The following is a 15,003-nucleotide window of genomic DNA, read 5'->3' as shown; positions in this document are numbered from 1 at the left end:
TTTGAGTGCGAATCATCTTCATCAACATTGCAGGCAAGTTCACACTTTGATCATACCCCTTTCATACCCAGTTTTTTATGCATTAGATTCAACCCTCAACATTGCATGATTAGGATCTGATTAACATGTGGGTATTGGGAAGTAGTTGATGAGGTAGTACCTATTGCCCTGTTTACAATCAAACCCTTGGGAGTTACTTCTACGTTGCTATTATATTGCCATGCTATGCTCGTAGACGTGGATTGGGTTTGAGAGATATTCATGACAGATGTGAGATTGTTAATAATGGTTTACTTAAGGTGGCAACTAAAACTCACATCTGGGTGGATTGAGGCACCTGGAGAATCCAGTGTTGTCTGTTTGTATAAGGACCGCCACCCAGGCTCAAAGGGATCATAAGATTATTCATGCTAGAAACTTCCGTGTGCAGCCACAAGCTATTATGGGCTCTAGCATAGTTGAGTAGGTTACATGATCTCTTGAAGAGGTGGGCTAGCAGATGTAGGGGAAAGTAGGTGTACCGGTCCACCCGGAGTAAAGAGTGATTGTTCCTGAAAGACTGTGTCTCGGTCATCCGTTTCTCAAACATCATGCAGTGCGAGAATCAAGCGGAGGCGATCGAGTCTTGTGGGGAAAAGTGCGCAAACCTCTGCAGAGTGTACAAACTAATCATGATTAGCCGTGTCCCCGGTTATGGACATCTTGAGTATCTAGTTCTTGGATTATCCCGTTGATCTCATCATGTTACTTAATTTAAATTGATTTGGGTTTAATCATGTTCTTAATTGGGATTGAGATGCTGTCAACCATCTCAATGTTTCACAACCACCATGATAGTTAAATAAAATTTATTCCTTTGAAGTAGGGAAAAATTGGCTTTTCGCAAAACATTATAACCATAGAGCTTTTCCACCAGCCATATATGCATGTAGTGATAGCATTTATTGTTCATTATTCTCTATGGTGTTAATTGCCAGCATATTCCATGTGCTGACCCGTTTTCGGGCTGCAACGTTTCATGTTGCAGGATTCTTACGACGAGTAAGTGATACGTTAGGGTTACGATTTCTACACTCAACTTTGCCGTTGGTGTTGATGGGAATCCACAACCTTGTTACTTCCGCTATTTGGATTGAGGTAATAGTATTTACGTTACTTTATACATGTGATTTACCTCTGTTATAAATCCTCGAGTACTGTGTGTGTCAGCATACCGATCCAGGGATGACACTTAAGCACAGAGACTTGATCCATTCGGGTCGGGTCGCTACAAGATGGTATCAGAGCACATGTTGACTGTAGGACGTGACCCTAGAAACTGGCAAGCCCATAGGAAGGATTTTCTCTAAAACTTTCCTTTTCAAAAAGATCTTTTACCTCTCTTCTTTTCTGAGTTATTCAAATATTCCCTTTTAGTGAGACCATACCCTTTTCCCTTTTGACCACTCGAAGATTCGACTGATGAGACCACTTCAAGAAGTACAAGATATCGGACAACTAAGACCATTCGGAATGAAGAGGATTTTACCGTGCATTATGATAATGGAAACTACAACGGTTGAAGACTCCGAAGACTGGGAGAATTTGAAGGCTCTGAAGAATTGCCAGATGTGTATGACCTAGGAAGGTTACCCTTATGGAACTTGGCAGACTATGGAAGCCTGTCAATACCCGAGAGCAAGGTGTATCGGAGAAAGACCGAAACATGGAGAGTTAGAAACTCAAAGTTTTTGTTAAGAAAACCCAAAGACAGGAGATATCAGTTATGGAATGAAAGCTCATGGCAGTAACATGGGCATAAACACGGCTATCCATGATGTTATCGTCCGCTTATGCTATTGTCACCGTGCCGAGTTAAGCATGCATATGCATGGAAGGATTGGATGGTAGAAGGCTGATGGAGCGCCTATCAGCAAGATGAAGTTTTAACTTTAGACCGGTGTATCACCAGGATCTGGAGTATTACATCAAGAAGTTTAGGATGGACCTGCAGGAAGCTGTTTTTGACAAAGAAGTGTTTCGTGAAGAACTCAGAACCCAGAAACTGAAAGTAGCCAAGCTGGGAAAGCAAAACCTCGAGATAACGGAGACTCGTCAGGAACTGAAGGACAGTAGGATCATGGTTCATGTCAAGGATGTTGAGACCCAGAAGTTGGAGCGCAACTCCAGAAATATTAAAGGACGTCACGAGAGACTTCGCGTCAACAGAGATGATTTGGCAAAAGAACTTGAGAAGGACAAGCATGATTGGAAGAAGCCATCGGAGACATTAACAAGACTTGAAGAGTTTGGCGACGTTGAAGACTTATTGACCTTTAGAAGACCAAACCCCTGTTATACCTACGTTAGATGCGACGTTTGTGAGCTGTCATTTGTTTGTTGTTTTTCCGACAGCCACAATAAAAATCTGTCTTTTCAAAACTATTGTTTGTATTGTGTGCATCCCTCTCGACCTCTCTTATCTCACCCCAAACCCATGGACCCAATAGAGGATGAATGGAGATGAGCTTGTATTTTCTGGACCGATGAGTCAATTGGAGACGGACCGATGGATTCAGAACATGGAGGATCACATGAAGAATAACCCTATAGTCGGAAAGGATATGACCCGGCATGCTCTTCAATGTTTTGAAAGAGGTGCTGCTACTTGGTGGAGGATGTACCAAACCATCAATGGATGGCAAGGAGTAACCACTTGGAAAGAATTTAAGTGGACTCTACAAAGATCTCGTCTTGTGTCCCAGAAATTGAAGCCTTATGGAAAGGATATGAAGAAACCTTGTGCATACAAGCCTTGTGGAGAAATAGGACACAACCATAAGGAACACAAGGATGAATGCCCTAATTGTGAAGGAAGTCACCCAGCTGAAGAATGCCCAACTAGGCAGATCACTTGTTTCTTGTGTGAAGGGACTACCCACTACCCTGCTCAGTGTCACATCTACCCCATGGTACAAAGGACCGTCCAGCAGAAGAAAGAAGCAATGAAAAGAGCCCTCATGGAAATTTTAGAGGAATCTGTGATGAAGGAAGAGGTGGAGGACACACCCAAAGAAGAACCAATTAAACCCTGCACCAAGTCATGCTATTCATGTGGAGAAGAAGGACACATCTCCCAAAATTGTCTGAATGGGGATTTAGTAGAATTCCCGACAGAGGAAGTAGAGTATGACCCACAGGAAATAGAAGCCCTGATTGGAACGGAAAAGTCCAGGAAGAGAAGTAGATTGGATCCCAGGAACAACCCAATTTCTACAAAGAGAGACCTGAGTCATATCACATGTTTCAGGTGCAAAAATTCAGGACACTACCACAATGATTGCCCAAAAGGGAAGATGAGGACCCCAGGAGGCTATATAATCACAAGGAAACCCCGAGATATGTCAGAAGTAATATGTTTCCGTTGTGATGAAGCAGGGCACTTTGCCAGAGAATGCCCCAAGGAGACGGAGACTTGTGACAAATAGTTGAGTGCAACGAGAAAATAGTAGTAGTAGTGTGGACATTTCTTTTATTAGTGAGGTGTCGGATTGAGGCATGTAATGGAATGCAGGAGATTGTAATAATTTGAGAATCAATAAAGTTAGCATCATTGGTATTGATTTGGATTTTATGAGTTGTTACTCTATGAAGAAAGATTTTGACCATTTTCGAGGATATGAGAAATATGGTCTATGGAAGATTGTGCATTTTAAAGGTGGTAGTACCCTGTGAGGAAACTTGACCCTTGGAAAAAGGTAATGATATTCCACGAAGTGGATTTCGAACAAATAAGTATGAGTTTTATCTCGATATGTTGGATACCCCAAGAATATGAGGGTATGGAGTATTATTGGATGTAAAGGAGGTAGTCTATGAAATTGGAGACAGAGCATGTCTTCGTGTGTTCCCTCTGCGAGGAGTTAAACTATTTGGAGTTAAGGGAAAGTTAGCCCCGAGATTTGTAGGACCATACCGAGTTTTGGAGCGTATGGGAGAAGTGGCCAACAAGTTGGAGTCACCCGAAGGACTGTCAGGAGTTCATGATGTGTTTCACGTTTCCCAGTTGAAGAAGTGCCATGCAGAGATGGCCAATATTCCCCTGTAAGGACGCTTGACCCTGGAAGGATAATGATGTTCCACGAAGTGGAGTATGGACTTCATAAGTATAAGTTTTTTTATCTCGGTATGTGGGATATCCCCGAGGATGAAGAGATAAATTACTATTGGATATAAAGGAGGTATGATGTTGGAAATATGGATCAATGGAAATTCCATGATGAGTCTGAGTAATCATGTCCTAGTTTGGTGCCAATAGAAGGAAGGAAGACAGTACAATTGGATGGATTTAAGAATACCAGGAAGTTGGATGTTGGATTAAGGATCAGTTGCCCGATGATAAGTTCAAGGAACTACAAGTGATGAGATGGGCCATAACCCACAGGCCCCAGGACCTGCCAAGAAGCAAGTACACTCTTGTTGAATGAAAACCCTGGAAGAAGTTACGATTTTATCGACAGACGATTTTATAGGAGTAACGCAAAAACCTGAGAGTTGTGAAGGAACGATAGATGTTTGTTTGGCTTGCAGAATCCATGGATTTATCCGAACCTTGGTTCGTCGACAAGAGAAATTCTGCAATGCTTGCGAGGTTGACCGAGTGTTAGAATGCGAGATTCGCTAAACCATATACAAGGTAATGATTTGGGTGCGGGATGGATTGATCACCATACCGACTTACTCTTATTGTTCGCTTTGCTATATGGGATGGTAAATCTGAGTGACTTACCTATAGTAGAGAGACGACGATCAAACCTTGTTTGAACCTTAGAATGGTATAAGAATGTTTCCCTTGTACACGGCAGTTGTTGCCAATCGTAGGTTATACGGTGAGGATCAACCCAGACCCATTTCCTGCAGGAGAAACCATAAATCGTTGACCACCATGAGATATCGATAGTTGTTTAGTATTGGCGCCTGACCCGTCAGCTAAGAAGACCCAGTCATCGGAATAACCTTACCAAGATGAAAGACAGAAGAATTGAGGAAAAGCTTATGCCGCTACCCAAAGAGCCAGAGAAGGAATTTTTCCGAGAATCTGAGAAGACTGACACTGTCAACAACAAGGATGGAGTATACGAGTTTTGGTAGAACCGTAACAATGTTTCTAAGGGTGGTAGCACCCCAGACCCCTGAGATGATCGATGGATTTTGAGGAGACCCCCAAACCCTAACCTATTTCTTTCTAGCCTCTCCGAATCTCGAGGACGAGATTCATTTTAAGGGTGGTAGGTTTGTAACATCCCAAAATTCTAAATTTTGGAATGTTATAATAAACAGATAGATTGATTGATTGTTTGATTGATTGACTGAAAGTGAGTGGATTTCGAAATCTTTTGAAAGTTAAATGAGAGGGAATAAAAGGACTTTCCCAAACTTTCATTTTACTTTTATGATCTCCATGAATTCAAATTCTTTTCACCACAAAACCCTGGAGAGAAGATGACATGACTTCTTCCATTTATTTAAATGAAAAGGGGTGTTGAAAATATTTGAATTTCATTTGAGAATATTTCCAATTTCTGAAACTTTATGCAACTCAATGATTTTCACCGAGCGAAGATAAATGACTTCTTCTTCAAAAACATATGAAATAGGAGTTTGTGAGTTTCAAAAGGATTAAATTCAAAGTCCCATGAAATTATTTTCCAATATTGGAACTTATTCGAGTTTTATTCAAATTATTTTCCTCCAAAATAAAATATACAGAAAATAGGGTAACATGATTCCCTACATCAGAAAATTGGAGAAAAAATGAATTTGAAATCATTTGGTATTTTTAAAATGATTTTTATTGGATTTTATTAAGGCAGTAGCACTGTTTGATTTATTAAAATTTGTGTGGATTTTATTTGACTTCACAAAATGTTTCACGCGTAGGAAATCTTTTTTCTTAAAAATTCTGATATATAATATGCCTATATAAAGTTTTATTTTTATTTTATTTATTCAGTTTTCCCTTTCCTGTCTCTATTTATAAAAAAAACTACATGCGCATACTCTGTGACTATATGTCGCCCTCTGCGCAGTATAGTATAGTAGCTTTTTGGCGCCCCATTGTTTTTTCTGGTTAAATAGGCCAGGCCAGCCGGTCATATTCCTCCCCATATTTCTTTTCTATAGTTTTTTTTTTTCTTTCTTTTCAATTGCTAAAAAAAGAAACTGCGCGCGCGCGGCCGAACCGCTAAGGCTTTAAGGCCCATGCGAGGCGCTCCCTTTTTGTCTTTTCGTCTACGTTTAGTCTCACATTGCTAGCCTTTAACCCTAAACCTCTTTTTCACCTATAAATATAGACCCATAGAGCCTCCAGAAATTATCCATTGCGGGTTAAATCAATATTTTGGTTTGACTAGCTAAAAATATATTTCTCCTCTCCGGCGGGACTTTGGAAGTTGTCTCCCCACTCCGAAGTCGTCTTTTAGGTATATTTATTCGTTCTCTGTAATTATCGCGTTAGACCTATTTTTTTTAGCCGTAGCTATTTTTCTTCTGCAAACAGTTTGGCCTTGATTTTTCAAATAGCCATAACTTTTTACTCGTTCATTCCAATTAGATGAAACCAGTGCTATAGTTTCGTCTTGTTGTCCACCTATCCAGTTAACCTGTCACGTCAACTTTTTGAAATTTTCAAATTTTGAAATTTGTTCAAATTCATATTCAAACTTCTTTTGTTCATAACTTAAGTTTCGTAGCTCCGATTTAGTTGATTCTTTTTTGCAAATCGAAGCTCTTGACCTAAACTTTCTGATAAGGCCAAATTCATATAATTTGGTACTTTTAGAAATTGGTTTTATGTTGCAAGAGTTATTTGCTTTGGTTTTGATGTTTCCCGAATCGTTTTCTTCGTTCTTCCTCGATCTTTTGAGTGATTGCTTATGTGTGGTTACTATTGCTTGCTTTACGATAGGATTGACCGAGTGTGACGAGTAGATCTATCAAGAGTTTTGAGTGCGAATCATCTTCATCAACATTGCAGGCAAGTTTCACACTTTGATCATACCCCTTTTCATACCCAGTTTTTTTATGCATTAGATTCACCCTCGAACAATTGCATGATTAGGATCTGATTAACATGTGGGTATTGGGAAGTAGTTGATGAGGTAGTACCTATTGCCCTGTTTACAATCAAACCCTTGGGAGTTACTTCTTACGTTTGCTATTATATTGCCATGCTATGCTCGTAGACGTGGATTGGGTTTGAGAGATATTCATGACAGATGTGAGATTGTTAATAATGGTTTATCTAAGGTGGCAACTAAAACTCACATCTGGGTGGATTGAGGCACCTGGAGAATCCAGTGTTGTCTGTTTGTATAAGGACCGCCACCCAGGCTCAAAGGGATCATAAGATCATTCATGCTAGAAACTTCCGTGTGCAGCCACAAGCTATTATGGCTCTAGCATAGTTGAGTAGGTTACATGATCTCCTTGAAGAGGTGGGCTAGCAGATGTAGGGGAAAGTAGGTGTACCGGTCCACCCGGAGTAAGAGTGATTGTTTCTGAAAGACCGTGTCTCGTCATCCATTTCTCAAACATCATGCAGTGCGAGAATCAAGCGGAGGCGATCGAGTCTTGTGGGGAAAAGTGCGCAAACCTCTGCAGAGTGTACAAACTAATCATGATTAGCCGTGTCCCCGGTTATGGACATCTTGAGTATCTAGTTCTTGGATTATCCCCGTTGATCTCATCATGTTACTTAATTTAAATTTGATTTGGGTTTAATCACGTTCTTAATTTGGGATTGAGATGCTGTCAACCAATCTCAATGTTTCACCAACCACCATGATAGTTAAATAAAATTTATTCCTTTGAAGTAGGGGAAAAATTGGCTTTCGCAAAACTTAACCGTAGAGCTTTTCACCAGCCATATATGCATGTAGTATACCATTATTATTGTTCATTATTCTCTATGTGTTACATTGCCAGCATATTCCATGTGCCTGACCCATTTTCCGGGCTGCAACGTTTCATGTTGCAGGATTCTACGACGAGTAAGTGTTACGTTAGGGTTACGATTTCTACACTCAACTTTGCCGTTGGTGTTGATGGGAATCCACAACCTTGTTACTTCCGCTATTTGGGTGTCTAATTTTACATAACAGAACTACTCACCAAATGACTCTGCATATGTTAATGGATTCATTATGGACCTTCCTGTCAGAGCTTCATGATCTTATCTTTTGGCTAAATGTTTGTTACCATCATTTGAATCAATACCATGCTTCCATTGCACTTATTTCTCTATTACAGTTTTTATGTTCTTCGGACTCTGTACATGACCGCGAAAGTAGTTTTCGTAGAACACGCAGGAGAGCCTTGCATATCATTTCACTTAAGATGAAGGAAAGGTACAGAGGAGAGCTGTGTATCATTTCTGTTAAGATGATATACGTGATAAGAGTTGGGGGTAGTGCTGATTGAAGAGAAGCTTGTTCCAACATCGCCTGGGATTGTGTTCGGCATATACACACAGGCCTCCAGAAGCGGCAGTGCATAGCGGACGGTTAAAGCGTGATAATGTCGAGAGGTCGGAGTAGACCAAACTTGACACTGGCAAGGAGTCCGTAAAGAGAGACCTGAAGGACTGGAATATCACAAATAACTAGCCGCAGAGGTGTGTGGAACTTGGTTTTGAGATCTTTTGGGTTTCAACTCTAGCCCTACCCCAACCTCTTTGGGACTGAAAGGCTTTGTTGCTGTTGTTATTGTTGAGGAAAGGTACAGAGTAGCGGGAATAAGGACCCTCGCCCTAACGACCAGCTGACTGCAAAGTCAGGGATAGCCCCATAACGACCAACTGACCGCAAAGTAGTAATTTTAGTGGTCTTCCTATTCACGTTATATTAGCAGGTATATATAACCTGAAGGCCGAACCCTTAAATTCAGTTTTTGACTGAGCAAAAAAATAAAGAATAAAAAGGAACGTGTTGCAACAAATTACTTCTGGAATGATACTTGTGCTGTAATGGATGTTTTTCATTCTTCTGGCTAATTTTTGGGAGTTGTTTATTTTCTTGGTTTAGTCTTTCCCCATGATAAATATTGTCAGCGACTCAGCGGTGGTTATTTCTCAGCCTTTTACAGTTCCTGATTCAGGTAATAATACCTTTTAATCTGCCATGGAACCAAAAAAATGATTGCAGTTGTATTGGATTAGCATATAGTATACAACAACAACTGCACTCGCAGCACTGCAGAGAGAAAACTTAAGTAAACAGGCAATACTGCACCTCCGTAACTGGGCATGTGTGCACCAATGCAAGATTTGAAGTGCGGAGCCATGACCGTATTTTGAAATTTAAAAGTTATGATGCTGGAGACTGGGAGGAGGGGCAGCCGTAGGACAGTGATTGTGGAGATGCGGTACCACGAGCGCGCGACCCCTGTTGGTTATCTAGTTACGCCTATGTTTAATTAGCCTGACTAGTCCCACAGGCCCACTGTAAAAAAAACTAGTCCATGGATTGATAACCCTTTTGTTCTCTTACAATGGTTGATTACCATGTCGGTGTCCTCCAAAGGGTGGCCTGATTTGGTGGGGGCAGGGACCGGTGCGTCCCAGCGTAACCATTTTATTTATGTTAGTTTTTTGCCACTGTTTTACTAGGTAGCGCGGGGATCAGTGCGTGCAGTGTGTAATGCTTTTAATTCTGTTACCATTTCTGGAGTATGTTTTACTAGTACTAGTAGGGGGGAGGAAAGTTGATTTTTTAGCTGAGCAGCACTTGCGACCTGGCTGGAGTGCAGGATTAGCATTTACGCTCATGCTCGCTTTAGCGCTGCCGTATACATATACATGCGGTTAATGGTTTTTCTCTGTCTGATGATTCATTATGGATGACAAGTTGCTGTACAATGTGCCATTCTCTGCTTTCCATACAACATCTGATATAGCTCTACCTTGTGCGCGCAGTCGTTTGTTTGCTCTAGTTAGCGTCAATGCTTCTATCTAGTTTGATATTCTAACAGCAATTGCTTTTGCCCTTACCTTAATGTTATGCAGAAAAATCTGGGTTGCTAAAGCAGAGGCGCATTTCTGATGCGAAGAGAATTGACAAGAAGAATGCTAGGTCTGGTGTCAGATCTAAATATGATTGTTTCACCATTAAAGTCTGGTTTAAGGAAATCATGATTCCAGTTTCATGGGAAATGGCATGCTTGGTATGTATTAACTGGTTGCAACTATGATTTTGTTTATCGATGTGTTATACTAGTTATTATCCTTCTCATGTCTTTCTTATCATAGTGCAAACTTTCCTCACAAAGTTCCACATTTAGACATACTAGGGTATGCATGTTAGCTCTTGATTTGTCAGCATATGGCCTGTACATGATGCAACTCGCTATGTTTGGTATGGCTTGAGAAATGTAGATCTGTTAGTTCATTTGACCTTTCATGAGCTGTCCCTGGATAAAGAACATGATATGCCAGATCATGGATGTAGATTTATAAGATAGTTATTATTCTATGGGCGTTCACATCCATAACTGATTCTTCTCAGTAAATTGATCCTAGATGATGTTGGGCAATGAAATCTAGTTGTATAGATCCTTTTAATTTTGTTACTTGTTTAGTTTCTAAGATTTCTGTTTGTTTCATTGTTTGATTGTTTTATTAACTTCATTTTTAACGCTGCAAAGGGCAATTCTTGGTCTTCTCAACATTTTAATCATATGATCTCAATAAAATAAAATCTCATTTTGACATGGAATTGCTTTTCCTTTTAAGCAACCCACTTTTGTTTTTGGTTTCATCTTCCCTCTTATTACTTGTTAAAATGATACCCCCTCAGTTCTAATAGAGATGATATTCGACTTTGCAATGGTGTCCTAAATGCATCTTTGGCCATCACGGTATTATGAATATCTAAGTATGAGATTATACAAAATTATATCGTGGAATGTTTTTTTATGACAAACCTATGGCGTTATTTTTATTTCCACTTAACCAAAACAACAACAACAACAACAATAACAAAGCCTTTAGTCCCAAACTAGTTGGGGTAGGCTAGAGGTGAAAACCCATAAGATCTCGCAATCAACTCATGGCTTCTGGCACATGGATAGCAAGCTTCCACACACCCCTGTCCATAGCTAGCTCTTTGGTGATACTCCAATCCTTCAGATCTCTCTTAACGGACTCCTCCATGTCAAATTCGGTCTACCCCGCCCTCTCTTAACATTCTCCGCACGCTTTAGCCGTCCGCTATGCACTGGAGCTTCTGGAGGCCTGCGCTGAATATGCACAAACCATCTTAGACGATGTTGGACAAGCTTCTCTTCAATTGGTGCTACCCCAACTCTATCTCGTATATCATCATTCCGGACTCGATCCTTCCTCGTGTGGCCACACATCCATCTCAACATACGCATCTCCGCCACACCTAACTGTTGAACATGTCGCCTTTTAGTCGGCCAACACTCAGCGCCATACAACATTGCGGGTCGAACCGCCGTCCTGTAGAACTTGCCTTTTAGCTTTTGTGGCACTCTCTTGTCACAGAGAATGCCAGAAGCTTGGCGCCACTTCATCCATCCGGCTTTGGTTCGATGGTTCACATCTTCATCAATACCCCATCCTCCTGCAGCATTGACCCCAAATACCGAAAGGTGTCCTTCTGAGGTACCACCTGGCCATCAAGGTTAACCTCCTCCTCGCACCTAGTAGTACTGAAACCGCACATCATGTACTCGGTTTTAGTTCTACTAAGCCTAAACCCTTTCGATTCCAAGGTTTGTCTCCATAACTCTAACTTACTATTTACCCCCGTCCGACTATCGTCAACTAGCACCACATCATCCGCAAAGAGCATACATCATGGGATATCTCTTGTATATCCCTTGTGACCTCATCCATCTTTTGGGTTTCATCTCCATAAGAGTGGCTGAGTTTTTACGTTGGCTCGCCAAGCCTATCACAACCCTCCTCCTTTACCCGGGCTTGTGACCGCTATGTTGAGACAACATAGGCGGAATTTACAAAGATATAGAAGTTTGACTGTATGCTTTGTAGAATGCATCATCTATTTTAGAACAGATGTAGTGCCGAGTTTCGTTATGGCTGTACCAACTCATTCACGATGCAAATTAGTGTTTGCCTCACACAAATATAAACACTAATGGGGATGAATGCTAGAATCTTTTACATATTGGTGTTTTAATTTCTTTTTTCCTTTCTTGAATTTCTTGGTTTTTATACCGTATTTGTCTATTTGGTGACCGTTATTTATTAACATGTTCCAACTTGCCTTTCTGTTTCCAGTTTCATTTTAGTGCCAGTTGTTCCATTTTTGTTGCTTTGCATCTCTCTAATTGTAATACTAATATGAAAAACAATACTAATGGCACAGCTGACCTTTTTTTGTTCGTTTCTTCAGTGGTACATGATTTTCCTTACTAAAGTATGTAGGATTCTGCAATCTGCATCATCCGTTTATTATAATTCATGGCCGCCAGTGGACTTTTTGCATCATTAGGCCTTTTCAATTCATCTGATATGCATAACCTACAGCCATGACTAGTATGGTATTTTTACTATGTGGGTGGTTCTTCAGTGTACATCTTTTTACTTTAGAAAGTATGCCATATGCATCCACAAGAGATCTCGTTGTTCAATTTCAACATATATTTATGAATACCCTAGGATGACTAATATGGTATTGTAATGGAGAAAACACTGCTATTGATTAATTTTTAGGCCCTCTTAATCATTGATCACGTATTCTTGCATGTCACCTTACAGTGTTTATCTGTTCATTCAGGGCACATGGCCTTAAATCTGATATCCGTGACATCACGAATCACATTGAGAACCTGACATTGAGTGAACTTCTCGATGGCACTTACAAATATTCCAGCTTAGGAAGAGAAAAAGGAAAGAAGGTATTGCACACAAAAGATGAACTCCTAGTCTCTGTCAGAAAAGCTTTTTTTATGCTATCTGACATGGACAGTAGTCCTGGAAAAGATGGTAATTTGACTCCTAGTCCTAGCTGCATTCAGCAACCACCTCAAGCTCTGATATCAAAGATCAGTGTAGTGACAAAACCGTCCTCTTTGATTAAGGTAAGTGGAATCAATTGTGTTTAAATCATTACATGTCTTGAAGCACCTCACAATACCATTTATGCTTACTGTAATACTACCGCTACCCAGGATCCTTTACAAACTGAGGTCTGCAGTGTTTGCCCAAAGGACATCCTAAGCCGTTTAACACTTCCCCAAGGACATGATCTCGATTCTCTTTTATCAGCTGGAAGCGAGAGCTCAGCTACAGGGCCTTCCATGACAACTCATGGACCTAGTTTGCCACCATTTACTTGGTCACAACTCCACAAGCTGGGGTTTACCGACCGAGCGTTGACTCTGGTAAACATGGGTCAAGTAGGAGTAACTCCCATTGGCAGTGGTTGAGAGTTGGATCATATCCAACCGCTCAGGATTATGAAGATTTACCTGTCCATCAAATTGATGATCTTCTTCAGGAAATGGATATGGCAAAGTCGTCTATCATTGATTCATGTAGCAGACAATCTAATTTATGCTGCACGGAATCAACTTCCGGATCCCTCGGACAAACTATTTACTCAAGAAAAACTGAAAGCGAGCATGGTCCGCAGCAACTGCATCCACTAGACCATGTGGGCTCCTCAGATAGCTTCCAGAGGAATGACAGTGAACGTTCTCTTCTGAAAGCACGTCAAGGTATGACACAGTTTATTAGGGAACTCAAAGTTGCTTTAAATCGTATTATGGACGTAAAAAAGCTTTGTTGACCAAAAAAATATTATAGTGATTACAAAACTATTTTTCATGCTATATCACTTCTTGGTCCGCCTCCATGCTATAACCTAAGACAATGCAATGAATGATATGTAGTATAAAGCCCCTTTGCATTCTGTGTCATTAGATCTAGCTATCTGCGGGTTTTTAGTGAACCGTGATTACTGTTTCATTTGGATTGCATATTTTGTATTATCCATTTTCAATTCTTAAAATTTGCTGATATGAGCTCCATGATCAGCATCACGGAAGATATTGTGCGCAGCTGAGACCCTATGTGATATGAGAAGAAGCACGGAAGGGTGGAGTCCCCAAGTATATAGCAATGGGACAATAAATTTGCCAAAGTCACCTCCTGATAAGCTGAAAGCCCGTAAGCCCGTCATCACCGTTTGGTACAGCTGAGAGCTCCTCGGGCTCTCGGAATAGTGATCCAGCTCGCAGCGGAAACCATTCTACCAAGAAAGTGGTCGATAGGAAGAACGATTCTGCTGCGTGCATGAGCAACCCAGGGAAAGGGCTTATTAGGTGGCCTGTTTCCTATTGAAGATGCTGTATCTCCTGTCAAACCCGAGAAGGGCCTTATGCTTGATATGAGACAAACCACAGCAATGCCGCAAGGCATCCGATTCATGTATCGTCCCAGGCACGGCTTGAGAAGGAATACGAAAACCAGCAGAAGCTGAGGAAAGCAACATTGGCCTCGTCTCTAGGATCGGGAGACTGGAATAAGGAGAGGAACAGGAGATTGTGAATTGTACATTATTCATGTTGACATCATAGAGGCGATATATTTGTCTGGGGATTGGCGTAAACCAGGCAACTGTTTCATAAGAGGTAACAACAGAACATTGGGAGATGCGTTCATTCAGGTGGCGGATGTATTTATTGGGCATTTGTTGGTGGAATTGGTGTAACAAGTGTAGCCTGTCTTCTTTTTACTATTTGCCATCTTATCGCATCTCTCTCACTGTCTTGGTATCTTCTGTTGTTTGCTGGTAATTTAGATTTAGTTTACAGCGGGAGCGGTGGGCCTGCGCATGTGCTCCCGCTTCTCTCCCTCCAATCCTTTTTATTCTGCATATAAGATTTGTCTGAAGTCAAACTTCGTAAAATTTGAACAACTACATAGAAAACGAATTAACATTCACAATATGATATCAAGTTTTTCATATAAATATG

At 40.8% G+C, this 15,003-nt stretch overlaps 1 pseudogene; it reads left to right on the top strand.

Annotated features, from left to right (window-relative positions):
• The first annotated feature begins 9,071 nt into the window (after positions 1-9,071).
• LOC123076190 (uncharacterized) lies at positions 9,072-14,784 on the top strand (annotated as a pseudogene).
• Positions 14,785-15,003: the final 219 nt, after the last annotated feature.

This window comes from Triticum aestivum, chromosome 3D, assembly GCF_018294505.1.
Source record: "Triticum aestivum cultivar Chinese Spring chromosome 3D, IWGSC CS RefSeq v2.1, whole genome shotgun sequence".
Taxonomy (NCBI): Eukaryota; Viridiplantae; Streptophyta; class Magnoliopsida; order Poales; family Poaceae; genus Triticum; species Triticum aestivum.
This window is presented reverse-complemented; position numbering and strand designations above follow the sequence as displayed.